Source organism: Cherax quadricarinatus, chromosome 40 (assembly GCF_038502225.1).
Source record: "Cherax quadricarinatus isolate ZL_2023a chromosome 40, ASM3850222v1, whole genome shotgun sequence".
In the NCBI taxonomy this organism is placed as follows: domain Eukaryota; kingdom Metazoa; phylum Arthropoda; class Malacostraca; order Decapoda; family Parastacidae; genus Cherax; species Cherax quadricarinatus.
In genome coordinates, this window is record NC_091331.1 from 11,518,537 (window position 1) to 11,528,778 (window position 10,242).

Consider the following 10,242-nt stretch of genomic DNA (forward strand, 5'->3'; position numbering starts at 1 on the left):
ACATATAGGTGAACAGTATTTAGATAAGTGTAAAGAGGTTTTTGTGGCATTTATGGATTTGGAAAAGGCATGTGACAGGGTGGATAGGGGGGCAATGTGGCAGATGTTGCAGGTGTAGGAGGTAGGTTACTGAAAACAGTGAAGAATTTTTAAAAGGACAGTGAGGCTCAGGTTAGAGTATGTAGGAGAGAGAGAGATTATTTCCCAGTAAAAGTAGGCCTTAGACAAGGATATGTGATGTCACTGGTTGATAAATTAGACACATGTGCAACTCTTGGGTATCTTTATTGAGGAAACGTTTCGCCACACAGTGGCTTCATCAGTCCATACAAAGGAGAATCTTGAAGAACAGGAGGAGAATGAGGTAATCAGTCCCTCAACCTTGAGTCGATGTGGTCAGTCCATCAATCTTGAATAGAATACGTATTCTATTCAAGATTGATGGACTGACCACATCGACTCAAGGTTGAGGGACTGATTACCTCATTCTCCTCCTGTTCTTCAAGATTCTCCTTTGTATGGACTGATGAAGCCACTGTGTGGCGAAACGTTTCCTCAATAAAGATACCCAAGAGTTGCACATGTGTCTAATTTATCAACTTGTCGGTTCTCTGAACCATTCATCTACATGTCACTGGTTGTTCAATATATTTATAGATGGGGTTGTAAGAGAAGTGAATGCGAGGGTCTTGACAAGAGGTGTGGAGTTAAAAGATAAAGAATCAAACACAAAGTGGGAATTATCACAGTTGCTCTTTGCTGATGGCACTGTGCTTTTGGGAGATTCTGAAGAGAAGTTGCAGAAGTTGGTGGATGAATTTGGTAGGGTATGTAAGAAAAGGAAATTAAAAGTGAATATAGGAAAGAGTAAGGTTATGAGGATAAAAAGATTAGGTGGTGAAAGATTGGATGTCAAATTGGAGGGAGAGAGTATGGAGGAGGTGAATGTATTCGGATATTTAGGGGTGGACGTGTCAGCGGATGGGTGTATGAAAGATGAGGTGAATCATAGAAATGATGAGGGGAAAAGGGTGAGTGGTGCACTTAGGAGTCTGTGGAGACAAAGAACTTTGTGGAAGCAAAGAGGGGAATGTATGAGAATAGGGGAATGTATGAGAATATAGTTGTTTCAATACTCTTGTATGGGTGTGAAGCATGGGTGATGAATGTTGCAACGAGGAGAAGGCTCGAGGCAGTGGAGATGTCATGTCTGAGGGCAATGTGGGGTGTGAATATAATGCAGAGAATTCGTAGTTTGGAAATTAGGAGAAGGTGTAGGATTCCAAAACTATTGTCCAGAGGGCTGAGGAGGGGTTGTTGAGGTGGTTTGGACATGTAGAGAGAATGGAACAAACCGGAATGACTTCGAGAGTGTTTAAATCTGTAGTGGAGGGAAGGCGGGGTAGGGGTCGGCCTAGGAAAGGTTGGAGGGAGGGGATAAAGGAGGTTTTGTGTGTGAGGGGCTTGGACTTCCAGCAAGTGTGTATGAGCGTATTTGATAGGAGTGAATGGAGACGAATGGTTTTTAATACTTGACGTGCTGTTGGAGTGTGAGCAAAGTAACATTTATGAAGGGGTTCAGGGAAACCGGCAGGCCGGACTTGAGTCCTGGAGATGGGAAGTACAGTGCCTGCACTCTGAAGGAGGGGTGTTAATGTTGCAGTTTAAAAACTGTAGTGTAAAGCACCCTTCTGGCAAGACAGTGATGGAGTGAATGATGGTGAAAGTTTTTCTTTTTCGGGCCACCCTGCCTTGATGGGATTCGGCCGATGTCTTAATAAAGAATATATATATATATATATATATATATATATATATATATATATATATATATATATATATATATATATATTATATATATATTTATATATATACATAATGTGTGTGTGTGTGTGTGTGTGTGTGTGTGTGTGTGTGTGTGTGTGCGTGCGTGCATGCGTGTGTGCGTGTGTGTGTGTGTGTGTGTGTGTGTGTGTTTGTGTGTTGCCGAATAGGTAAAATTGGTCAGTTAGCAAGAACTCATTTAAAATTAAGTCCTTTCTAAAATTTTCTCTTATATATTTAAAGATATATATTTTTCATTTATGTTAATGTAAAAATAAATAATTTTGTACTAAAAGAACCATGGAAAGCTTACCTAACCTTATTATAACAAGCGCAATATAATTTAGCCTAATCCAACTGCAGTGGAACCTCGGTACTCGAACTTGATTCGTTCCAGAAGAATTCGAGTATCAATCTGTCCGAGTACCGAACGAATTTTTCCCATAAGGAATAATGTAAGTTTGATTAATCCGTTTCAGACCCCCAAAAACACTTATAACGAATTTGCGATGTGTTTTCGTATGGCATTTATGATTTTATTCTCGTTTTCTTGGTCCCATTTGATAGGATGAAAAATATATAACAGAAATAGAGATGATTTTGAATGATTTAGAGACTAAAAGTACCTGAAATTGAGCTGAAAGTAGTGGAAATGTTCGATTTTTGATGATGTTCAAGAGTTAACAAATCATGTCTCGCGTCCAGTACGTCAACTGGTGGGTCTAATGTTTTCTCAGATGCGCTGATATTATTTATACTATTTTTTTAATAATGCAGTAGTTTGCATAACAGTAAATCCAATATTTTTTTGTGTGAATAAAAATTTAAACTAGAAGCAAGTGTAATATAAGAGGGGCCCGAAGTGGGAGGAGCTATAGGAGAAAGAGAGGGAAGGGCCAGCAGAAGGAGCATTCAGTATTTGATGAGTCGTCTTGATAGCCGGATGCTAGCGGTGGCACCAATACAGTGTTGTGTAATTATGCTAATATTAGTAATAAAGGTTATTGCAGTTATTCCAACTTGACATCAGAAACTTGATAGATAACCTTGAAGCACAAAGATGCCAGCTCACTTTCTGGTCTCCTTATTACAGAATGAATATAAATTCGTTAGAAAACATTCAGCGAAGAATGACAAAATTAATTCATAGCATAAGAAATCTTCCGTATGAAGAAAGATTGAAGTTCCTTAAATTACATTCACTTGTAAGACGAAGAATGAGGGGAGACATGATCGACATGATCAAAGTGTAGAAGTGGAAGATGGGTATTAATAAAGGGGATATAAATAAGGTCTTGAATATATTTCTCCAAGAAAGAACCCGCAGTAATGGATTCAAATTAGATAAGTTTAGACTTCGAAAGAATATAGGAAAGTATTGATTTGGAAATAGGGTAGTTGATGAGTGGAACAGTCTGCCTAGTAGGGTTATTGAAGCTAGGACTTCGGGTAGTTTCAAATTTAGGTTCGATAAATACATGAGCGAGAGGGGTTGGATTTGAGTGGGACTCATATAAGTAAATAGAATCATCAAAACTTATTTCTTGGGTAGCATTGAAAATTGGGTTGGGCAAGTATTTTGTTAATGGGAAGGATTGTAAAGGACCTGCCTAGTATGGGCCAACAGGCCTGCTGCAGTGTTTCTCCTTTCTTAAATTCTAAAATTAATATAAGGCATATATGGAGAGGCAGAGGTGATTACATCAGGGCAAACACACACTAACTAATTTTCTTTTTGTTTGACTGTTATCACTAATCTTCTTAGGCTCCATGGTGATTTATTTATACACGTAATAAAAAAAAAAAAATGCGAAGAAACACGAAATAGTTTACAGTGAAGTTCAGCGGAGTTTTGGACTGAGGTTCTGTGGGGGGGAGACTGACGCACATGTTCTGGCAGGTCGTGTTTGGTCGAGTGTCCAGCGAACGGTCGACTACCGAGCAGTTTTTTTACCGAACAAAGCATTGAGTACCGAATTGCTTGAGTACGGAGCTGTTCGAGTACCGAGGTTCCATTGTAAATATATTTTAGATAAGTTTACAATAATTTAATAAACAATGAAATATAATTTTTCGTTAGGTTCAAAATGTTTTTTGCGAAATTATTGCATACACAAATTTTCACTTGCCTTACTCGGGAAGAAGTTCGTTGCTATTTAAGTCAAAATCGCAAGTTTTACCTATCTGCTACGACATTTTATATATATATATATATATATATATATATATATATATATATATATATATATATATATATATATATATATATATCTTTAAACGTATAAGAGAAAAATTCAGAAAGGACTTAATTTTAAATGAGTTCTTGCTAATTGACCAGTTTTACATATTCGGCACGACATATATATATATATATATATATATATATATATATATATATATATATATATATATATATATATATAGATATATGTCGTGCCGAATATGTAAAACTGGTCAATTAGCAAGAACTCATTTAAAATTAAGTCCTTTCTGAATTTTTCTCTTACACGTTTAAAGATACTTTTTTTTCATTAATGTTGATTTAAAAATTTATAATTTTACACCAAAAGAATCTTAGAAAACTTACCTAACCTTATTATATCAAGAACAATTTATTTTAGCCTAACCCAACTAAATATATTTTAGATTTGTTTACAATAATTTAATCCTAAACAAACACAGTGAAATATATTTTTGTCATTAGGTTCAGAATGATTTTGGCGAAATTATTGCATACACAAATTTTCACTTGTCCTATATGGCAAGATGAGCGTTGTTATTTAAGCCAAGATCGCAAGTTCTGCCTATTCGGCACGACATATATATATATATATATATATATATATATATATATATATATATATATATATATATATATATATATATATATATATATATATATATATATATACTCACCTAGTTGGGGTTGGTCAAGTCTCAGCTCCTGGCTCCCCTTTCTACTCCCATACAACTAATTTCACAAGTATTCTGTCTCATAGACAGTAATTTCCTGTTTGTATATACATGTCTCTGTATTAACATTTACCCCCAAATGTTTATAAATGCTTCTTAATGTATATACACATCCTACTTTCCGTGAGTTCATTATCATCATTCATCCTCCATTCTTCCTCATTCTTTCTCCTTTTTCTTCCTTCTCCTCCTTAACATTATCATTCAGTAATAGTTTGTTTCACTTTTATCATTCTGAAAATTATTATCTTTGTAGGAAAAAGTTAGTCGAAAAGTAGGTAGAAAAGTAGGTAGAAACATCAGCGGAAAAGTAGGTAGAAAAGTAAGCAGAGAAGTAGGTAGAAACGTCAGCGGAAAAATAGGCAAAGAAATTGGTAGAAAAGGAGGCAGAAAATAGGCAGAAAAGTAGACAAAATTAGAAGTAGACAGAAAAGTAGAAGAAAATAGAAAAGCAATACAGAAAAGTGGTCAGAAAAGTAGACAGTAGACATAAAAGTAGACAGAAGAGAAAAGTCGACTTACTACCGGAAAAGAAAATGACGTGAAAATATGTTCTGGACGAGGCTGTGCGGGTGGTCGCTACACTTAAGGTCGATGACGCTACACTTAAAGGGTAACAAAATCACTCTTAAAGCACAAACACTGAGTTAAGTGCCTGTTAATATGCCAGTTAAAACACACGCACTCACACAGTAACGACAAGCGAAGAGGCGGGGCCAGGAGCTGCGAATCGACCGCCGCAGCCACAAATGCACACACACACACACACACACACACACACACACACACACACACACACACACACACACACACACACACACACACACACACACACACACACACACACACACACTAACCACAATTTTCAGCACATTCCTTGAAATTGGGCAACTACCTAAGGCATGGAAGACGGCAAAGGTAGTTCCCATTTTTAAGAAAGGAGACAGAAACGAGGCACTAAACTACAGACCAGTGTCACTGATGTGTATAGCATGCAAAGTCATGGAGAAGATTATCAGGAGGAGAGTGATGGAGCACCTGGAACAGAACAAGTGTATAAACGACAACCAGCACAGATTCATGGAAAGCAAATCCCGTGTCACAAACTTTCTGGAGTTTTATGGCAAAGTTACATAAGTAAGACACGAGAGAGAGGGGTGGGTTGATTGCATTTTCTTGAACTGCAGGAAGTCCTTCGACACAATTCCTCACAAGAGATTAGTGCAGAAGCTGGATGATCAGGCACATATAACAAGGGCGGCACTGCAATGGATCAGAGAATACCTGACAGAGAGGCAACAACGAGTCATGGTACGTGAAGAGGTATCACCGTGGGCGCCTGTGACGAGCGGGGTCCCACAGGGGTCAGTCCTAGGACCAGTGATATTTTTGGTATATGTGAATGACGTGGCTCAGAAGTGTTCCTGTTCGCAGATGATGTTAAGGTAATGAGAATTAAATCAGATGAGGATTAGGCAGGACTACAAAGAGACCTGGACAGGCTGGACACGTGGTCCAGCAATTGGCTTCTCGAATTTAACCCCGCCAAATGCAGAGTCATGAAGATTGGGAAGGGCAAAGAAGACCGCAGACAGAGTATAGGCTAGGTGGCCAAAGACTGCAAGCCTCGCTCAAGAAGAAAGATCTTGGGGTGAGTATAATACCGAGCACGTCTCCAGGACCACACATCAACCAGATAACTGCTGCAGCATATGAGCGCCTGGCAAACCTGAGAATAGTGTTCCGATACCTCAGTAAGGAATCGTTCCACACACTGTACACAGTGTACGCCAGGCCCATACTGGAGTGTGCAGCACCGATTTGGAACCCACGTCTGGTCAAGCACGTCAAGAAATTAGAGAAAGTGCAAAGGTTTGCGACAAGGCTAGTTCCAGAGCTAAGGGAAATGTCCAACGAAGAAAGATTAAGGAAAATCGGCCTGACGACACTGGAGGACAGGAGGGTTAGGGGAGACATGATAACGACATTCAAAATACTGCGAGGAATAGATAAGGTGGACAGAGACAGGATGTTACAGAGATGGGACACAGAAACAAGGGGTCACAATTGGAAGTTGAAAGACCCAGACGAGTCAAAGGGATGTTAGGAAGTATTTCTTCAGTCATAGAGTTGTCAGGAAGTGGAATAGTCTGGCAAGTGATGTAGTTTACCTGGAGTTTACCTGGAGAGAGTTCCGGGGGTCAACGCCCCCGCGGCCCGGTCTGTGACCAGGCCTCCTCCTAGTGGAGGCAGGAGCCATACATAATTTTAAGACGAGGTATGACAAAGCTCATGGAGCAGGGAGAGAGAGAGGACCTAGTAGCGATCAGTGAAGAGGCGGGTCCAGGAGCTGAGTCTCGACCCCTGCAACCACAATTAGGTGAGTACAAAGTAGTGTTTGTTATTTTCACAAGTAATGTTTTCCAGACAGTAAATATTTTTTGGTGACAAATATTTTTGTCTCGCGTCAAATATTTCTTAGGCACTAATTATTTTATTGCGCCAATAAATATTTTCACGTTGGTAATTACTTTCTCGAGGTAAAGATTCCACAAGCTAGTGCCAGTGTTACCAGACAGCTGTGACATTGTTCCTTTGACACTGCCGCTTCCGGTCTGCATCCCCGGAGGTATATACGTCTCTCATGATGTAAAGTAAAAGGACACAAGTGCAACTAATGTGACATTTATTGTGGCAACGTTTCGCTCTCCAGGAGCTTTATCAAGCCATTACAAACAATACATGGACACAGAGGGTATATAAAGGCTCAGAGTGAGGTGCAATACTAGTGAGGTAACATTTCGATGTTCACTAGTGGTGGTAGTAGTAGTAGTAGTGACAAAAGTAATACAATATGGTAGAGCAATTGATTCGTACAAGAGTAAAAGGATATAAAAGCTATTACTTGGGTAACATAAAAATAGGTTGGACAAATATAGACTGGAAAGAGGCAGCTTGTTTCAGTGTTCACTCTCTGTAATGTGCTTTGTGTAGTATAACAGGAGAGACTATGTGATGGCAGGGTTTACTGTTTTCAGGAGGATTCTTGCTAAGACTTCGGAGATGAAGCTGCCGCTGTTTTGTTTAATTGTATTCGAAACAGGAATCAGTGCTGATTCGAGGCACTTGCATCTGCGGAAATTAGTTTCTTTGATCACTAATTGGGCGTCTCTGAATTTCATGAGATGACTGGTGGAATTTCGGTGTTGTACACAGGCGTTGTTCAAGTTATCGTTCCTACATGCGTAAATGTGTTCATTGAGGCGGGTGTCGAGGTTTCTTGCTGTTTCACCTACGTAAATCTTGTCACAGCCTCCACAGGGTATAGTGTAAACTGCATTGACTGGTTCGTGGTGCTTGGATTGTGTCCTGGTTAGATCCTTTATTGAAGTGCTAGAAGCGATGGCGACTCTGGTGTTAGCTTGTGAAAGTGCTTTTGAGACGTTCAGTGCAACCTGGCTGTTGGGAAGAATTATAACTTTGTTGGGAGTGGTGTTGGTGCGTGGAGAATTAATGATCTGAAGAGCTCTTTTCTTGCAGTCTTTGATGAAAAAAGAAGGAAAATGTAACTCAGTGAATGTTTGGTGAATATATGTACATTCCTCGTCAAGAAACTCAGGACTGCAAATTCGGTATGCTCTTAGGAAAAACCCGATGATGATGCCTCTTTTGTTCTTGGTATCTTGACTGGAATAGAAGTGTGTGAGATCATTTTTATTGGTGGGTTTCCGATAAACTTGAAATCTTAGGTTGTCTACTTTGTGAATGAGGACGTCGAGGAAAGGTAGCTTGTCGTTGGACCGAATTTGCAGTCCTGAGTTTCTTGACGAGGAATGTACATATATTCACCAAACATTCACTGAGTTACATTTTCCTTCTTTTTTCATCAAAGACTGCAAGAAAAGAGCTCTTCAGATCATTAATTCTCTGGAATGATAACATTGAGGACACAGCCATACCAGGAGAGCAGTGACAGTGAATGATGCCAACATTGAGGATAGCCACACCAAGACAGTGACAGTGAATGATCACATGATAGTGATGACACTGAGGAACGAAGGTGCAGCACTCACAGGAAATGACAAAGAGTATGCAGTGAGCTTAACAGAAGATTCCTTAGTGTGTTTACAAAGGTCAAAAACCAGTACCAGAGTTAGAAAGAAGTACGAAGTAAAACTATAAATAATTAAAACGACTAATTAGGAAACGAAGATGCTCCTGGCGGAAACTGACACATCCAAAGCATTATGACCTGATGAGGAGGTCACGAGTTGCAAGGGAAGAAAATTAAATATACACATTGCACTTGTAGAGCTCTTGAGGAGATCATTAGCCAGCTGTGTAGTGCCAAACTATTAGAAGATTAAGATAATGCCAGTAATCATGAAAGGTGACAGGCAGGAAGCTCTGAACTAAAGACTAGTGTGTATAACCATTGTGAAATGCACATTTAGAATAGAGTGACCAATGGAAGCTGGTGTCCAACAAATATTGCTGAGACATAACCACATAACAAAGGTTAGCCAGGAAAGAGAAAGATAGAGAGAGAGAGAGAGAGAGAGAGATGGGTGAACTGTGTAGTTCGGTAATATGTTATGCACCACACACCCGTGCTGTGGACGGTTGTCAGGAGACAAGAGGCGTATAATGAATCCTAGAACAAAGCACCAAAGTTTTGATAGCTAAACAATTTACAGTGGTAATGAACTACTGACATGTTTGTGATCTGATTACAGTTATAACGAGTTATGCAGACACGAATTCAGTACATTGCATATTTCTAAACTGCAATAAAAATGTTGAAATGGTGCCACGTAGAGTGCACTTAGTAAACCTGAGATGTAAGTCGGGGTACAAAGGTGAAATTAAGAGTAGCTAAGAGAATGTTCAAACAAGAGAAAGTAAAGAGTTAACTGAGAGGGATGAACTGTTAGACAGGCAGAGTGCAACAGCTGCAGTGCCATAAGCATCAGTGATGGCACCCATCATGCTCCTCCAAGTTTATATTAACATTGAATATATATATATATATATATATATATATATATATATATATATATATATATATATATATATATATATATATATGCAAGGAATTCGCAAGAGCAGTCGAAATATACACAAACACTGATCTCTGGCTGAAGGAGACTCGAACCTACGAACCTTGGAACAAGGTACGAAGTGCTTTACCAATCTACCCACACTGGACCAATACCTTGGAGTCCAGCTTGCGCTAGAATTTGATCCAAGGCAGCCAGCTTTCAGGAAGAAGGCTTACAGCTTTTCATCTCATCCCCTGCATGCATCAGCCTTACTAGAGATTTTTAACAATGCAAGGAATTCGCAAGAGCAGGCGAAATGTACACAAACACTGATCTCTGGCTGAAGGAGACTCGAACCTACGAACCTTGGGACAAGGTACGCAGTGCTTTATATATATATATA